The 19,773-nt window shown below is 44.9% G+C and overlaps 1 protein-coding gene across 1 annotated transcript in view; it reads right to left on the bottom strand.

The window, feature by feature from the left end:
- The window catches only part of KIF26B (kinesin family member 26B), a 302,956-nt gene that overhangs the window by 219,632 nt on the left and 63,551 nt on the right, over positions 1–19,773 (bottom strand). The window lies entirely within an intron of this gene.

The raw sequence follows: 19,773 nt of genomic DNA, 5'->3' as shown, positions 1-19,773 counted from the left end.
CTTAAAATACCTTGTAAGAATTTCAGCAGGCACTGATTAATTCAACATGCTGTAAAATCTACATACTTGCATAATTCATGCAACCTGAAGAGAAAAAAAAAAAAACACCTACTTTTTGTTATTTATTGACAGACAAGCTAACAAGTATGAGGCTCTGGAACCTGAGGGCCAGGAAAGTGATGATGTGGATGAAGGCCCGTGCAGGTTGGAAGAGTTGCCTAGGGAGAGTCGGTCAACTCCGCACACCATGACCAGTTCCACTAAGAAAAGAAGAAAGGTGGTTGTCACCAGTGACTCCACTCCGAGAGGAACAGAGGGACCAGTCCACAGGGAAGCCTGCTGCCTCCCTGGGGCCTGGGTAAGGGATGTTACTAGAAAACGCCCCTGTCTGGTACAGCCCTCTGATCTTTATCCATTACTGGTTTTCCAAGTGAGTAGCAATGAAATCCAAACAACAAGATGTCTGAGGGCAATCAAGAGAGACCTCAGGGCCTTGGGGCAACTGGTTGAGTGATCAGGAGCACAGTGTTTTCTTCTATCCTGCCAGCTGCATGGAACGATGGTGCGTGTAATTGGAAGATTGCACAGATCAGTACCGGGCTCCAGGCCTGGTGTCACCAGCTGAGTTTTGGGGGTTTTTGACCATGGGTCAGTTTACACAGCACCAGACCTGCTGGCAACAGACAGGGTTCACCTGTCTCAAAGTGGGGAAAGGATCCTGGGTCAGGAGTTAGCAGGGCTCATGGCAACAGCTTTAAAATAGATTTGAAGAGGGAAGGGAATAAAACCAGGGTCCCTAGAGATGAGCATGGGAGGGAGGCATGCCAGGGCTGGAGGTGAGATCGATAGCACAGCTGAAATGCATCTATGCCAATGCCCAAAGCATGGGCAACAAACAGGAGGAGCTGGAAGCCATCATGCAGCAGGTAGAGAGTCACCATCACAGAAACATGGTGGGATAACCTGCATGACTGGAGTGCTGCAATGGATGGCTACAAACCCTCAGAAGGGATAGGCAAGGAAGGAGGGGTGGTGGAGTAGCTCTGAATGTTAGGGAGTGTTTCAGCTGCCTGGAGCTGAATGGTGGTAACAACAAGGCTGAATGTTTATGGGTAAGGATCAGTGGGAAGGCCAACAAGGCAAATGTCCTGGTGCGTGTCTGTTATAGACCACCCAGCCAGGATGAAGAGGCAGTTGAAATACTCTACAAGCACCCTGGAAAAATCTCATGATCTCTAGCCTTTGTTCTCCTGGGAGACTTACTGGATGTTCACTGAAAATACAACACAGCAGAGGAAACAATCTAGGAGGTTTCTGGAGTTTGTGGAAGATAAACCCCTGGCACAGCTGGTCGGTGAGCCAGCCAGGGGAGATGCCCTGCTGGACCTGCTGTTTTCAAACAGCGAAGGACTGGTGGGTGATGAGGTGGTCAGAGGATGTCTTGGGCATAGTGATCATGAGATGATAGAGTTTTCAGTTCTCAGAGAACTAAGGAAGGGGGGTCATCAGTGGACTTCCAGAGGGCCAACTTTGGCCTGATTAAGAGCCTGATTGACAGGGTCCCTTGGGAGACCGTCCTGAAGGGCCAAGAGGTTCGGGAAGGCTGGGCATTCTTCAAGAAGGATATCTTAAAACATGCAGGAACAAGCCATCCCATGTGCTGAAAGACGAGCTGCTGGGGAAGACAACTGGCCTGGCTGAACGGAGAGCTTGGGCTGGAATGCAGCGTAAAAGGAGTTTATCAGCTTTGAAAGAAGGGGCAGGCAACTCTGGAGGACTGTAAGGATGTTGTGAGGTTATGCAGGGCGAAGACTGGAGAGGTGAAAGCCCAGCTAGAACTCAGGCTGGCCACTGCCATAAAAGATAACAGAAGATATTTTTACAAATACATTAGAAACAAAAGGAGGCCCAAGAATAATCTGCACCCTTTATTGGATGCAGCAGGGAGCATTGCCACAAAGAACAAGGGAAAGGCTGAGGTACTTAACTCTTTCTTTGCCTCAGTCTTTAATAGCAAGACCCGTTACCCTCAGGGTACTTCAGCCCACTGAGCTGGAAGCCAGGGATGAGGAGGAGCAGAATGAAGTCCTCACAGTCCAGGAGGAAACGGTCAGTGACCTGCTGCTCCACTTAGACGTGCACAGGTCTATGGGGCTGGATGGGATCCACCTGAGGGTACCAAGGGAGCTGGCGGAGGAGCTTGCCAAGCCACTCTCCATCATTTATCAGCAGTTCCAGAAAACTGGACAGGTCCTAGCAGACTGGAGGTCAGCCAGAAGGAGAAGCCGGGGAACGACAGGCCTGTCAGCCTGACCTCGGTGCCAGGGAAGGTTATGGAGCAGATCATCCTGAGTGCCTTCATGTGGCACGTGCAGGACACCTGGGAAATCAGGCCCAGCCAGCGTGGAGTTATGAAAGGCAGGTCCTGCCTGGTGAACCTGATCTCATTCTACAAGATGACCCACCTAGGGGATGAGGGAAAGGCTGTGGGTGTTCTCTACCTGGACCTTATTAAAGCCTTTGACACCATCTCCCACAGCATCTCCTGGAGAAACTGGCTGCTGGTGGCTGGGACAGGCGCACCCTGCACTGTGTTGAAAGCTGGCTAGCCAGCCGAGCACAAAGAGTTGTGGGGAATGGAGTCATCTCGCTGGTGGCTGGTCACAAGTGGTGTTCCCCAGGGATCAGTGCTGGGGCCAGTCCTGTTTAATGTCTTTATCGATGATTTGGACAAGGGGATCAAGTGCACCCTCAGTCAGTTTGCAGATGACACAAAGCTGGGCAGGAGTGTTGATCTGCCTGAGGGCAGGAGGCTCTGCAGAGGGGTCTGGGCAGGGTGGGCAGATGGGCTGAGGCCAGTTGTATGAGGGTCAACCAGGCTCAGTGCCAGGTCCTGCACTTGGGTCACAACGACCCCACACAGCGCTACAGGCTGGGGCAGGGGGCTGGGAACTGCCCGGTGGGAAAGGGCCTGGGGGTGCTGGTCAGGAGCCGGCTGAACAGGAGCCAGCAGTGTGCCCAGGTGGCCAAGGCGGCCAACAGCATCCTGGCTTGTAGCAGACACAGCGTGGCCAGCAGGACCAGGGCAGTGCCCGTCCCCCTGCGCTGGGCACCGCTGAGGCCGCCCCTGGACCCCTGTGTTCAGCTTTGGGCCCCTCACTGCAGGGGGACGTGGAGGGGCTGGAGCGTGTCCAGAGCCGGGCAGGGGGCTGGGGCAGGGGCTGGGGCACCAGCCTTGTGAGGGGCGGCTGAGGGACCTGGGGGGGTTGGCCTGGAGAGGAGGGGGCTCAGGGGGGGCCTGATCGCTCTCCGCAGCCACCTGACAGGGGCCGTAGGCAGCGGGGGTCGGTCTCTTCTCCCACGTAACAAGCAATAGGACAAGATAAAACAGCTTCGAGTTGCACCAGGGGAGGTTTAGGTTGGATATTGGGAAAAATTTCTTCACTGAAGCCGTGGTCAAGCACTGGAGCAGGCTGCCCAGGGAGGTGGTGGAGTCACCACCCCTGCGGGTGTTTAAAAAACCGCATAGGTGCAGTGCTTAGGGGCATGGTTTAGTGGTGGGCTTGGCAGCGATGGGTTAACAGTTGGACTTGATGATCTTAAAGGTCTTTTCAATGTAAATGATTCTATGGTTCTATGATCTGGATTTAGATTGAAAAAAAAAAAAAAGAATAGTCTCAACATCATTCTGTAAAAACACTTCAGGGAAAACAGTGCAGGGAATGGGGAAACAAGAGTTGCCGTTTTACTGGCTTAAACTTATTTTTGTCTGAACAGCTGAAAGCTACGTATCCACAAAGACAAGAATAAAGAAATCCAACTGCGAGATAGAAAGGTCTCATACCACCATATTACCTTATTTTCCTTAGTTTCATCTCCAGAGCCTGTCTCTCATTAATTTAAATGTAATATTAGTCTTTATTTACCTCTCATAAATATTTCTACTCCTTCCAATTCACACAGACCTGGACAGTTCCTTCGGAGATTGCTTTGCTCTTCTCTGGGGCTAAGCAGCACAGCATCATGGAATTAGCACCAAACCTCGTTATTTCTAATGCTGCAGCAGAAAAGCCACAGAGATGGAGACAGAGTGAGAGTGGGGGGGAAGGAGTCTGAGCACATCAGCCGTGATTAAAGTTGCCACAGTGGCTTTAGGCTAGCTACGCAAAGCAATACAATATGAAAGTGTGCTTATCCTTTGCAGCCAGCTCCCACAGCAGAATCTGGAACCGGGACACTGGCGCTTGCGGCCCTTAGATAAGTCACGAGGAGCAACATAGACGCTTGAGCCATGACACCTGTCAGGGGAACCACGTAACCTCGCAAAGAAAAGCTACCAAACATGAGGTTGTGTCTTGTGGTTATAAACACCCAGAGCTGTGTTCTATCAGGATTCACTCATTAGGTCCTCCCCAGCTGCTAAGGCAGCTGTACTATTCTCTCCACACAGGAGTAAGGCTGCACCCCTTTGCACTTGGCAGAGCAGCCTTCTGGGATTTAAAATCTCCATCTCCTCTGAAGCTGCACTGTCTACCTTCAGGCACAGCAAGTCACTTCTTCTTGTCCAGTCAGGACAAGTCACCCTTTTGGCACAGGGGTGTCATATACTGGGCTTTTGCCATGCACCTCTGAATACAGCTCAGCTGCACAGGGACTGATCCATCGTCACAGAGCATCAACACAACCAAAACCAAGTCCCCCCGTTCAACTGATCTAACACATCCAAGACAAGACTCCCAAATCAGAGATTGCCACGTTATACAGCTTCTTAAAATTCACTGCTGCTACCTCTAAACTTGAAGTCTAGTTTTAGATACTCCATGTGTTAAGTTAGAAGAGACAAATATTCCTCAAAGATCACATAGACTTTGTTAGGGGGAGCGGGGGAGGCAAGAGAAGAGCCAGGAAAGAAAAAGAAGAGCCACAAAGTAATCAAAATAATAATAAAATAATAATAATAATAAAAAAGGAACAGAATCTCCATTGTCAGGCCTTCTACTCAGGACCTGGGTCAAAGATAGTGACTGCCCTACAATCAATAATCCACTCATTACTTTGCACTTATAAGCAGAGTAATGCAGGCACAAGAGCCCTAGGACGCTGCACTACTCAAGCGAGCAAGAACACTAGATATTATTTTTCCCATAAGAAAAACAAACTGCGCTTGCAAGCTGGCAACTGTATGCAAGGACTCAATGCCTATATGCCAACAGACCATTCTGGAAGCATACAGTAGCCCCATTTACTATGTTTAAAGCAAAAGGGTTTTTTGTGTTACCCATACTTCAAGTTTACGGGTAGAAATGTAGTTGCATTGCACAATCACGTTGCTTGATATATTTTTAATTACAAACAGTTTAGCTATTTTTGCAACCATTTGTACAGTTTCATATTAGCAACCAGAACTGTGGCTCCAGCTCACAGTCTCTGTCTGAAATTATTTCACATATTTTATCAACATTACACAAGCTACATGTAAGGTCTTCAAGGCTTTTCCAAAAGTGATATTAGAACACTGGGATCTTTTTGTTTTATTAATGTTTACAGAGTCTGAGGACTCTACTGATTACCATAGGGACCAGCAGTCTGGAGTTACTGGGAAGTCCAACTCCCCCTTCCTCCCCTTCTCCCCAATTTTAAATGCTTTTGGTGTTCTCAACTAAACCCTGCATTTAGTATTGTAATGTAACTCACTCTCCCATGTTACCATCCATAGAATGTTTTCTGGCATGCTCACAAAATTCCACCAGAGACCTATTTTGGCATCCACTTCTATAGCATTTTATGAATTTATTATGCAAAACTTAAGGGACGTGGAAAAAGGATTACAGAGACATCACTTTGTATCCAGTACAAATATAACTGTAACAAAGTTTGATGTGTTGATGAGTGTATATACATTTAGAGGTTTTATGGCTTTTTTCTTGTCTTTTAAGTTAAACATTGAATGCACAACTGTGTTCTAATGTCATTTTATTTCTAGGGAGAGTTTTACCTGCACAGCTAGAACATTTTACAGCACCTTCCACAACAGATGTGAACCTCTGATTCCCCACCCCACCTCCTGCCCCTGTTCCCAGCCAGGCTTTGTACCCAATTGTTTTCCCATTTATTCTTGGCAGCAATGACAGCTGTGTCAGATGCGTAAGGTTCTCCCAGCGCTCTTACACACGAATCAGCACTGAAATGTTTCTGTCCTGAGCTGTGTTATGGTTAGTTTCCTCATTTTCATATTAGCATTTTAAAAATTGACACAGAACATCGCCTTTGCTACTTGCTAAAGTCAGCTTTCAGAGGACAGTACAACAATAAATGTCAAAGGTTTGAAGACAGTAAAAGTTATTAGTCTTAATCACATTTAGAAGTGTATTTAACTTCAAGAAGGGAACCTGCAGTTCAGTGAACAAATTCTGACTCCTTCCTGACAACGTCAGCCCCAAACAGAAAATGCAAAACCATGCATTTCCCATGCTCTCCTTGCCCGAGTCCCCAGTTCTGGCTGAGCCAGGAGTGCTTGGTAGAATCTGAGCAAGGGAAGCAAAGCAACAGAATGGCAGAATGGTTGAGGTTAGAAGGGACCTCTGGAGATCATCTTATCCAACCCCTCTGCTCAAGGAAGCTCACCCAGAGCAGGCTGCCCAGGACTATGTCCATGGCATTTGTGTATCTCCCAAGGTGGGAGAATCCTCAGCCTCTCTGGGCAACCTGTGCCAGTGCTAACTCACCCCCACAGTAGAAGTGTTTCCTGATGTTCAGCTGGAAGCTCTTAACACTTTTTCTCATTTCTTTTGGAGCAATCCAGATCTCTCTGTGGGCTACGGTACCTGGCAGGACAGATGCAGTAAACTGAGCAAGGTGCAAAACCCATCCAGAGTTCAAACTACCATGATTCCTAGAGATTCGCCATCTTTAGGGCATACTCTAAATCTTCACCCTGCATAACCTTGCGACATCATTACAGACATCCAGAGTTGCCTGCCCCTTCTTCCAAAGTTGGTAAACTCTCCTTTTTTCCTGATGTTCCAGCCAAAGCTCTCTGTTCAGCCAGGCCAGTCATCTTCCCTACTGGCTCATCTTTTGGCACATGGAGATGGCCTGCTCCTGCACCTTAAAGCTTCCTTCTTGAAGAATGCCCAGCGTTGCCGAATCCCTTCAGAACTATCTCCCAAGGGGCCCTGTCAATCAGGCTCTTAATCAGGCCGAAGTCAGCCCTCTGGAAGTCCAAGACAACAGTTGATCATGTCTATTGTCAAATACATTGTGGCACTCTCCAAAACAGAAGCAAACATGCAAAGTGGTGCAGTGCAGCCCTTTGGTAAATACTTTGCCTGGTGGGAAGCAATCCGTTGTCCTGCTGACAGATTTGGGACACTGACCTAATCTTAAGCCTATTTTCGATTCAATGCATTAAAATGCCTTTCAGGTCTCATCCCCAGAAAGTAATTCCTATGTCATCTTTCATTTACAGCTTTTAGCACATCACTCATGAGATAAATCCAAGAAACAGGTTGTCCAGGCCAATATGTGCAATGTCTAAACGAGAAAGGATATTTTCGGGAAAAGCAGGCAGTCTGCAGTCTGGTGATCCCTCATGCAGCCACACGAGGCTGTAAAGCCCTTCCACAGGGAGGGTCATATTTTAGCCATAAGGGCTCATAATGTGCAGTAATCCACAGAAATTGTGTCCCTCTGTGTTCTGCAAAGGCCAGTTCATTTCATATTAAAACAAGTCTGTGAAAACAGAATTAAATAGCTTAAGAAACTGCCAAGATGATAATTTCAAGTGGTGTCACAGCAGTTCTGTGTGCAGAAAATCCCACGGGAGGGAAATGGGTGTCATATTTACTATTGAGCTGTAGCAAGGCTTGGCCAACAAACATGGTGCCCAAGCACCCACACCACAGACACATGGCACCTTGTTCAGCTGTGGAGCTCCCCAACTTGGACCACTGAGCCTTGGCACCAGTACAAAATTCAGTTTCCAAAGGATATTTGCTATACTGCTCTCTCAATCCTGCTCTCAGAGAGCAGAGGCACCATGTGGACAAACAGCTGTGGGTGCTGAGCCCCCTCCCACCCTTCGCTGCCCTCCTCCAACACTTTTCTGCCCCTCTGAGCTCCCCAGGGTTTCTAGCTACCAGAAACTTTTCAGAAGTCAAGATATCACTGCAACGTGTAAGTGGCTAAAAAAAATTAAAATAGAAACCCTATAAAGCTAAAAATAACTGTAGACCATTCTCGTATTGGTTGGGTGGGGGAGACAGAGACAAAAAGCACAATAACAAATCCAGATATTATGCGACTTACTCCATGGAACATCTTTTCTTGATTATGTTTATTAGAGAGCTCCTATCCAAAATCTCAAATTACCCTAATCTGAACCACATTAGGCTTTTTTAATGTAAAATACTAAACGAAAGAAACTAAATCTTGCAAGAGCAGGAAAGAATCCACTTTTTGGGCCTCTAACTATAAACAACTTGCAATGCAGTCAGACAACAAGAGCAGGTCTTTAAAGCACAGTATATCCTTTTAAACACTCAGGGCCTGGGTTTGCTCACACTAATTCTATTAGGACCAAATTACAGGACTACATCTCTCCCCATTTTTCCCCTCACAAAGTCCCCAAGTTTTCCTCTACTCCTCCACACTTCTGTATGTATGCAACAACTTTATTTTTTTCCAGTCTTTTGTGAATTAATAAAAAAACCAACCTCCCATAAAACATAGGATTGCTTTGTTTATGGCACTTCAATCTATTATCAGTGAATGCAGCACACAACAGTTACTAAGGAAAAGCTAGAAGATTGCTGCATGAAGAGAATTTACTCCCTTTTCCACTGGGGGGGAAAAAAAAAATCATGTTCTTATTTAAAATTAGATAAGTTTAAATTAGGAAAAATGAGGTTCTTGGAGCACTTTATTTTCGCTTTCCAAAAGGAACAAACAAAAAAGCAAATTCCTGGGGCCCTCTACTTTTACCAGGTTCTCCTTACATAAGCAACCTTTGATCAAATTGAGCAAATTAATACCATCCAGTTAGCTATTTGTTTCCTCAGTGCCTGCTTCTCCAAAACAGCTCATGAATATCAGCCCCTCAACTGGGGCAGAGTTTGAAAAGCTCCATAACTTTGGAAGTGCTGCTGCCCAAGATCTCAATTTCTATTAACAGAGCTTCTAACCAGAGCTTCCTGCCAGCTCAGCTGTGCGCGTAATGAAGATTTTAACAGATTTTTTTGTTTGGTTGGTTGGGTTTTTTAGGTATGGCATAGAAACAGTACCATGAATCGATTAAGGGTCTTGATCTAGGTGAAACACAAACACAAGGGAGCAGACATTATGAAAGTGGACATTTGAACATTTTGTTCTGCCTAAATTCTACTACAGTCACTGCAGCTGTATGCAGGTATCCTTCAGCTGTAAATTAAACTCGTAGTTTTCATCTCCTCCCCATACAGAGAAGCACATGAAATAGAGTATGAACATTTCTTTTGACATACCAGGTATTTATACCAACAGACATCACAATCACAATATGCTTATTAGAGAAAACCAAGTCAAAGAAATTACTTCGTATGTGGAACAAACTCCAGCGAGACTTGCAATGAATTTTAGTAAGATTCATCTTCAAGTTGGGTGCACAAGCACTATGTCTCCATCAGAGATAAGCATGTTTTGCAGTTTCTCTCTGAAGAGTAGTCTTGAATCTTCAGTTTTTATTCCAGAGTTTTAATTAATGTTTTAGTTCTGCTAAGCCCACACACTGAGACCTCCAGGTTTGACACCGTATTTCATCAGTTGTTGCAAAAAAAGGAAGGACAGGTTGCATTGCCAAGAAGCTGTGCTTCAGCAGTAGCAGAAATGCTTCTGCAGTAGTAGAAATGCGTCAGACTGAAGGTTTTGTGCATTGTGCACTTCTCTATGCATATCCATTTCACCTTTTAATCTGAGGAAAATTAAGCCTACCTTAAATCTTTAAGGTATGTATAAAAGCTGAAAGATACAGATTTATGCCTCCCAAGCTATGTTCCATGCAGTACAGAATAGCTAACAGATATCCCTCAAATTCTGCTATTTCCTCTACTGGATTAGCACTCATAATTAAAATTAAAAAAAAAAAAAAAAAGAAGTTTTAGTTCTGTACTTGGATCTCACATAAAGTGTCTCAAAACCACAAACTATCAACTTTCTCATGGTATCATACAGATCATCACTGTGTTTGACAGGTGACCAAAGCCCAGACATCGTGAAACAGAGGGAGACCATATTAAGCACAAACCAAGAAGCAATTACACCTCTGTTGGCAAATCAGCTAGCACTTAGGCTTGTGGAGTGAGTACATTTTTTTTCCCTGCCAAGACTCCCTCAATGAACTGATGAGATATCCACTTTTCTCTATCCAGAGTAAGATTTATAGTGTCTTATGAAGCAGGCTGTTAATATAAGACCAGAAACTCAACAGGGTGAGGGGAAAACAATAAGCAAGTGTGAATGGAATTGATGCAGGAAGTTGAAGTAAATGGAAAAGAAAATCAAAACAGTCACCAAGGTGAAACTTTATTGACCAAGGAAAGGCTCATTCATTACATAAAAAGTTCAGCATAGAAAGCATTACCCTTCCTGACCTAGCATCTGTGATAAGGTCCTTCACTTAGGGATCCCTCAGTGACAAGTCCATCTACATTGGAGATATGATTTTATTAGGGCTGCTAAAAGACAAATACCTGGGACTGGCTTCTGCTGGTACAAGCATGCTTTTCATCTAAGGAAACCACACTGAGTCCGAGAAGCCTATCCTTAAATCAGAGCAATGCACACACTTAGCGGGCTTTGGGGCACAGTCACAAGTCAAGCTGAATGATTTTGTGACTTCCATAGTTCTGTTACCACAGTTTTCACCTTTTCTGAAAGGCTGACAACTACATATACCCTCAAAAAGACAGAGCTAATAGTATTAGCAGCTCCTCAGTGACACAGCAGTATAACCAAAAATTTGCACAGGTAACATCAGGCATTAAAAAGAGGCAATAGGACTCAAAAGCTTTCAATTCGGTTTGTATCTGAACAGCGTAAGGACAGTATCATGCAACCACAAAAAGGGGATATACAAAGATGGGATACTCTGTCATCACTTGAGCCTAAGCCCACATTACAGTTAAAGGAGGAAGACAGGCTACTTCTAAGAGTGTCTGAGTTTGTAAAGTTACCTTTGGAGGACTGTGCCTTTCCCCACTGCCTATAAAAATACCCTAAATCCATCAAAGGGTTTGAATGAACATAATAGTGCAAATATTTTTTGCATAATATGGCTAAAATACTGCAATATATCTAAGTCATTTTCTCCATGGGAAAAGCAGAATTGTTGCTGGTGGTTTATTTGCATGAATCCCTAATGCAAACCCTCAGCCTAGAATTCCTTAAGCATAAGTAAAGGAAAGAACGAAGACCTTGCTTTGACCAGCTCTGCTTACGTTCTCCCAGAAGTAGGGTCACCCCATATGACTTCTCAGTGGCATCTATGTAGAGGCAAGGTTAAAGGTAACACAAGTGTCCTGGTCCTTACCTAGTAAACTGTCTTTCATCTCAACACACAAGTTTTCCTACTTTTACCCTTCTGATTCTCTCCCCCACACCAGTGAGGGGGGAGCAAGTGAGCAGCTGTGTGGTGCTTAGTTGCCAGCTGGAGTTAAACCACAATAACAAGGAAAAGTGAAAAAATGTACTTAATTTCACAGGAGAAAACTTCACAAAACAGTACAGTATAAAAGAATAGTATGCCTTTGTCTTCCACAGGCAATTTTAAAAGGAGCATGGATAAAACTTTAGGAATCAGCTTAGCACAAGATAAAGTCCATAGAGTATGACAATTTATTTCAGTTCAGACTCTTACCTTAAAATTCTCAGACCATTTTTTCACTTTGAAAAACACCACCAAAAGAAAGGGGCTCTTGAGATCACTATAGTAAGCACATGTTTATGACCTGAAGAACCATACGGTACTGTGAAATACAAATTACAAAGGCAACACGCTCTTAGCTTATGTACAAAAGAAATGCTATTTCTATCTGTTAGCTCTCATCCTCTCAGCTTAGGCACTAAAAGTATAACTCCACCTACTACTCAGAAGAACAAAGGCTAACAGGATGGTTTATGGCTAGGCTCACTTACCCAGTTCCTAAATGACCAGAAGGCTATTCCAAAAAAAAAAAAAAAAACAACAACTATACCCATTAAAGTGTTCAGATTAACCAAAATGAATAACAGAAGTCATGCAGCATCGCTGAGATGACAGAAAAACACCAGACTTGTAATTGTTTCTTTCATTAGCCTACAGGTTGAATATCAACCTTGGACTTCTCATTGGTAAAAGATTGGAAAATAAAGCACAGTCAGGCATCCCTGCTCCTCTGGTCCAAGTAAGTAGTGACAGGTACAGGAGAAGGAACATGTCATGAGAGGATGAATCCACTACTGCTGTAGCAGCTTTATTTATATCCAAGAAACATCTGGAGATCACAGCCAGATGAAACCGAGAGCCTGCGCAGAGGCAGGAACTAAATCCATATATTCCAGATCCTATGCAAGGTCATCAATTGTCTTCAGCTAAGCTAGGAAGATGGTTTAAAGATTATTCTGTTAATACTGAACAACCAGGAAATTGAGTGTTTCTGTTCTTTGTCCTCTCTTTAATTTGCTGTTCATTAACATTAAAGCCATTTAATTTCTAAAAGGAAATAATTACTGAGAAAACAGTAAATACCTTAAAATGAAATATTGATTTCTGAGTTCTGGAATGAACACTAACCTCACAACAAAACTGATGTATGAAATCTTGATGTTTCCCTGGGAAGTGGAAGCACAATACCAAGTAATATAGATGTTGCATAGGAGCATAGAAGACGCAGCAGCAGCAGCAGAAAACCAAACACACAAATAAAAAGCCCCTCACACACACTCCCATAGAACAAAAACCCTCACAATAATAAAAAACAGTAAAGCAAACAGCATTAGTGTATAAAGAACATCACTGTACAATTAAAAATTTACAGCAATCTACAGACAAGTATGGTTAAAACTTCTGGGATAAATGCAGTCCCAACCAACATGCAAGTGGCCTTTTCTGCTGGGTGTAGACTGATTTTCTTTAGGCTTATCCTTGAAAGCAATGTAACTCCCTGAATGGGGGTCTTTTTCACTCCTGTCCCCAAGAGCAGTTGATTAAGAGTGGTTCTTCAGCACAATGAAACTGCTTCAGCTTTAGCATCATTCACAGGATGGGCCCCTCTGAATAGCAGGGCTTTAGCATCTACTTACAGAAAGAAAAGACTAGCATTTGGATCTAAAATTCACTAATCACCTGCTTGTCCTCACCAAGGTTGCCAACACAAATTTAACAGCCACCCCTAATTTCCTGTCCCAGTTGTAAAAAGCGAAGCCGTCCATAAAACACTTGAAAAAATGCAGGTAGCCCTGTTTCATAACATGTATACCCCACTTGCATTTCACTGTGGCTCATAGCAATGAAAATGAGGTATTTGCGTTTCCCCGATGTTAACAGCACAGGCCTTTGCTGTGACAAAGGCGCAGCAGCACAAACTTCAGCCAAAGTTCATCCCGTCAAATTTGGATGTGAGCACTGAAGTACTGAACATCATCATTCCAGGCTCCCCAAGCTGCCCACAGAGATCTGAGGTCTTCTAAATCATTTTTTGGGAGGTGCCTTAAACTCAGTTATCCAACAGACATGCTCTTCCCTACTGACTGTAGAACGCCAGTAAAAAGACTGTACAAATGCAGGCACTGAATTCAGTTATGTACCTCAAATTAGTATGATTAATGGACCTGCAGGGTTTAATCAGGGTTATAAGGCCAAGTACGTACCAGGATCCCCCAGGTCTTTGGACATTTATCTCTAAAGTCCACACTATCATTTCTTCTTGGTTATCATTTTCCAGACCAGTCAGCTCAAAGCCAAAGCGAGCACACCATTTCCAATACCGCTACCCCTTTATTTCACTGTGCAGCCACAAACTTAGCTTGGCCAAATACACTTGGTCCCTTGTTGCAGTTTAAGTAGTACCCAGGCAGAGAAAAAAAAATAAAGATGCAGCCAGCCTGCCCCTCTCTGTGTTCCTGCACATCACTCCCTGCTCTCGGTGTGGTTACTGAACCTGCCAGCGTGGCTGGGAGCCGCATGGCCCATGAATCACACAAGGGGATGCCAGCACTCCTGTGCCTGTGCTGCAGGTATATGGCCACGTGCTGATGTCCTCCAGACCAGAGGCTTGCACCCTAAGCTCGAAAGCTTTCTAAGAGATGGGGATCCACGTTTCTGACAGCTACAGCTCTGATACAGATTAGAGGGAAGTTTAGAACCATAGAATCATTTAGGTTGGAAAAGACCTTTGAGATCATCAAGTCCAACCATAACCTAACACTGCCAAGGCCACCACTAAACCCTGTCCCCAGATGCCACATCTACACATCTTAAATATCTCCAGGGAGGTGACTCCACCACCTCCCTGGGCAGCCTGTTCCAGTGTTTCACCACCCTTTCGATGAAGAAATTTTTCCTAATATCCAACCTAAACCTCCCCTGGTGCAACATGAGGCCGTTTCCTCTTGTCCTGTCACTCGTTATCCGGGAGAAGAGACCGACCCCTCCTGCCTACGGCCCCTGTCAGGTGGCTGCGGAGAGTGATCAGGTCCCCCCTGAGCCCCCTCCTCTCCAGGCCAACCCCCCCAGGTCCCTCAGCCGCCCCTCACAAGGCTGGTGCCCCAGCCCCTGCCCCAGCCCCCTGCCCGGCTCTGGACACGCTCCAGCCCCTCCACGTCCCCCTGCAGTGAGGGGCCCAAAGCTGAACACAGGGGTCCAGGGGCGGCCTCACCGGTGCCCAGCGCAGGGGGACGGGCACTGCCCTGGTCCTGCTGGCCACGCTGTGTCTGCTACAAGCCAGGATGCTGCTGGCCGCCTTGGCCACCTGGGCACACTGCTGGCTCCTGTTCAGCCGGCTCCTGACCAGCACCCCCAGGCCCTTTCCCACCAGGCAGCTCTGCAGTGCTGTGTGGGGTTGCTGTGACCCACGTGCAGGACTCAGCACTTGGCCTTGTTGAACCTCATACAACTGGCCCACCCTCAAAGGGCAGGATGCCAAAGTAGGAATCCACATGACAGGACAGATCAGACTAAGACCAAACCTCAATTTAACATCAAGGGAATGAGAGAAGTAAATAACTACATCTGAAAACTCATCGATAGTCCTGTCTGGCACCACATTTCGGACTGATACTGGCATTTCCCAGTTTCTGCTCAATTAACTGACTATTTATAATGTTTTCTGAATACACAACACACTTTTGAGGTTACATCGGGCTTTTTTACTCTGTCTCTTTGCACCTTCGTATTGACTGACAAAGCAGATTTTCCATGTTTCCACTCTGATTTAGAAACGCTGTCATCCTTTGGTGCAAATCTGATATAGATACTGGTAATTGCACATGATGTAAAACAGTCAAGCCTTGTTTTCATTGTCAGTAGGGGGTAGGTCCTGTCTAGCTAAGCTTCTAGATCTAAAACAAAGTTTTAATTGACCTGCTCCACAGAGATGTTAAGCAAACCAGCCTTCCCATATCCTAAAGCAATTCTGAGGACACACTCAGCCCTCCATTACAAAAATACTCACGTGCATTCTGCAGGACTAAGATTCTTTCAACCAGCACGTAGAGCTTCCAGCTAATACACTTCTGACCAGACACCTTCTAAAGAACAGAGAGCATTATACTGTGAGAATTCTCTAATATGAGGCTGATATTAACTGAACAGAATAGCCACACAATCTTTTTACAGTGACACAATATCCTCATAATAAAAGTTCTGTGCTACTGAGGTTTGGCCTACATCTCTTACGTATTTTATTTCTACAGTTTGGGTGTCATTTCTCAGACTACACGCAGCTCTTCAATAATTCAATTTCAGTGAAATACATTCGGAAATGGGAAAACATGGCATTTAATAAGCAACTTTATATAAAGCCCATAACCCAGTGCTTGCCTACAGCTGGTCAAATTGCACCAACTTAACCTGATTTTGGAAACAGAACAGGCCTAGCTAATACTCAGATGGGAAATAACTTGCGAACCCAAGGTATTTAAAAAAGAAAAAGAAAAAAGAAACCCACACCACAAAAGCCACCACACCACACACACTACTGAACATTGGACCACCACCAAACACCTGATGAATAGGAATTAAAATTTAAATTCTCTGTGTGCTATGGCATATTTAGCAATAGGGAGATGACCATTTCACACCCCGACATATTACAAACCAAGCCTCTGATCTTTGCCACACTATAGCAGGAAGCGCAGCACTGAGGAGCAGAAGGGTGACCCACAGCAACATTAAAAATTAGGATTCTACTCATCCTGAAGTCTTTATGGACAGATGGCATGGTCAGAAAAGGCAGGAAGTTAAAATTACTATCCCCTACCTCTCTTCAAATGTGGCACCAGGGCAACCTGAATGGTGCTGAGAGGGGTAAAGAAGAGGTACAAGTCAGAAAGAAGCAACATGCACCGCTTTCCTAAGTGACTTTTACTGCCAGCTTAGCAGCCCAAGGTCTCACATCCCCCATGTTCACTTGCAGAGCTTCCGTCTATTATTGAGGGGCACGATACCTGCTACCCTGGGCCCTTCTCCAGCAGAGCTCAGCTACCCCAGAAAAACAGAGGATGCAGGTCAGGACGCACACCACTTCTCCAGCTGAATACAATGAGCCCTCCAACTCTTAACCTGAGAAGTCAAGTTTGGCCGTAATGGTAGCTCTGCTCATTGAGTACTTGATACACAGCCCTACACAAGTTAAAACAAGAAGTTAAAACGAAATCATAAAAATATACTTTTTCAACCAGCCTATGTATCTACCTTGTCTGTGAATTTATCCACATATTCTAGTCGAGTTGCTTCACTGTCCTGCTTTCTTAGTAGTACCACACAGTTACTGCTAGCTAAAATGCAGCAGCCAGTAGTACACAAGGGTAGAAAGACATAGCTGTGTCATGGGATTTGCAGGGTTATGTTGCAATCTAAAGAAAACATAGCAAAGCTCAATGAAGATAGATATATGTGTGTGTATTATATATATATATGCACACTGGTATATGAGAGGATGAAGGAAAAGTGTTGCCAAGTAGGCTACCTCCTCTATACCTAGCTGCAGCTCAACTGAAATTCTGAAATGGAGAATTAATTGAGATTTATCTATAGAATTGTAAAAAGAACGATGAAGAGGGCTTTGATGAATTGCTACTGAGTGGCTGTCTGTGATTGTATGGGGCTTTAAAGACATAGGTCTCTAGTTGCCAAAGATGACAAAAATATGGAAGAGGGCACAAGAAAGAAGCAGAGAAGAGATAGTTCCCACCAGAAAAATATCTCTAAGCACACCAGCCTCTTCTCTTACTGCACCTCTTCAAGTCATTACTCTTGGCCTCAGCAATACCTACCACAGTGGGCAGAGCACCAGCCCAATTGTGCACTAATACCAACTCAATGGGGTGGTAACAGCAAAAATTTCAGGAAAGGGTGGGAGGGAAGTGAGGATAAAAATGGAAATCCATCACCCTGGTCTCTATCATTTGTCACTAAAAACTCACTTGTTTCCAAGTTGTCCTCTGCCACAGTGATAGAGACTTAGCACCTGACTCTGGAAGCATGAAGCAATTTCTGCAGAGCAACTGGGCTCCCTCTCAGCAGGGAGCCCCTTCACAGGAGGTCACGAGAGAGGTCTCAGAAATTAGGTCTGGGAAGGGTGCATAGGGCTTAGTAGATGTTTGTTAGTTTGTCCTCCCTGAGTGGGCAGAGAAGCAGGCTAAAGAGCGTTTTCAGGCACAAAAAGGAAGTGTTCTTGCTCCTTGTAATTCTGTTAAAAGGAGTCACTGGGTCAATTCTCCTTTTTTGTTTTGTTCCTTTTTTATCAAAGTTAGTATAGTAATTATCTTACAGAGTACGAAAGACATGACAGTAAAGAAAGCTCAAAATGCACAGGTTCAGGGGAGATTAAGAAGCCTCAGTCCTTGGTGCCAGCCTGCTTTCAGGCCTGGTTGTTATGCCCAGCACACGGCCAAAAAGAGTTCTTTGGTGGTAGTGCTGTTTTTTGGGGGGTTGGGTTTTTTGCCTTTGTTGTGAAAAGCAAGCAAGCAGCACAGCCAAGCAACACATTGTCTCCTGCAGTTCCATAGGCTCTATTTACGTTGAACATCATCTACCCAGACAGACAAACACAGAGCTGTACACCCCACCTAAAGCCTAGGCGCATTCTTTGTGGCAGGTCCCATCTCTCCAGTGTTGTCCTATCCTACATCCCAACTGCAAGGCTGCGATGCCTACAATTCCCCTGTCAGCCCTCAGATGGGGTTTCTTCTCCCCGTCTCTCTCACAGCTACACTAAACCACCTGTGCTGGAGTGAAATGGCTCCCTGCCTCCGACCGATAACATTGATGACTGCTCCTGGAACGCACTGGTTGTTCCAAAGGGGTGCCATTTCAGCGTCTCCATCCCTTAAAATTTTTTTAGCATCTGGCAGCTACTGACTGTCTCTCGAGTGGGAGAACAAACAGGTGCAGAAACGTACCTCCGAAACAGAAAGATTAGCTGTAAAATGGTGGGCTTTTGTGGGGGATTTAACTGAAAGCCAGTCTCCGAGGTTTCTTCTTGTAAACTGAACTGACTGGGGCTTTTAGAAACGGCGTTGAATTACCATCAGCTTTGAGGTAAGTAGGTACTTTGCAAGCAGCACTGAGTTCACAGAATCTGTTTTCTACCAACTGCAGAACACAGCCCAGCTGGCCACCCGTGGACATGTGACATTGGTCTCAGGAGGCAGGGGGTCTTGCCCCAGCTCTGGGACAAACAGGCAGCTGTCAAATCCTTGGGCAAAGTCAAGATTCCCCCAGTTAGTTAAGCTGCAATGTCATCACCACCACCCCCCTTCTGCTTACATCTCAGCATTCAGCCATTGCTCCTTTAAAATTGTGCCTACATTTCTACTTTATATGTTCTGGTCTGGCCCTGTGACTTCTCTCAAAACCATAAACATCTGGGAATCGCTGTCATCCCAATGCAGAACAACTGTAAACAGCCAGCTTATGATATGCAGGCCAGGACTCAACTATCAGACTGGTTCCTCTTAGGACACATTCACCAGATTAAAATTTAAAGAGAAAATCTCAGTAATGAGAAGCAAAACTCTAATTCACAAAGAAATGCCTTCCTTTTGTTGCACAAAATACTAAGGCAGATCAGAGGCAAGGGGGAGAAAGGAGGAGTTTTGAAGGAAACAGGTACAGCGCTGCTTTGTCATGTGCCCTCCAGTTCTTCACCAAGTATTTCCCAAACACTGAGTCTCTGAACAGGCTGTAGAAGAAAAGGAGTGAGTTTGACTATATTTTAGGCCGCCTTGACAGCCCATCACCAACTCAAAAACACAGCTGTAACCTCAGTTTTACTAGTCAGTTAAAACTGGGCTCATGGCTATATGTCACAAGAAGAGTACAAAACTGACCTAGCCAGAGACGAATCCATGTTGTTGCTCTTTAAATAACAGGACTTCCAAGAGGACACAGAAAATCCAAGACAGTGATCAAATTCACATTGATGCCAATGACCAAAGAGTTCAGTTAACAGTGAAATTCTCACCTTACTTGTCTTGTGATGCAATACACACCTTTTTTGAAATCTCGTCTTCTGCAGCATCCTGCTGATAGTGAGCTTT

The sequence above is a fragment of the Falco cherrug genome, chromosome 6 (genome assembly GCF_023634085.1).
Source record: "Falco cherrug isolate bFalChe1 chromosome 6, bFalChe1.pri, whole genome shotgun sequence".
NCBI lineage: Eukaryota > Metazoa > Chordata > Aves > Falconiformes > Falconidae > Falco > Falco cherrug.
Note: the sequence above shows the minus strand (reverse complement) of the source record. Positions and strands in the feature narration are given on the sequence as shown.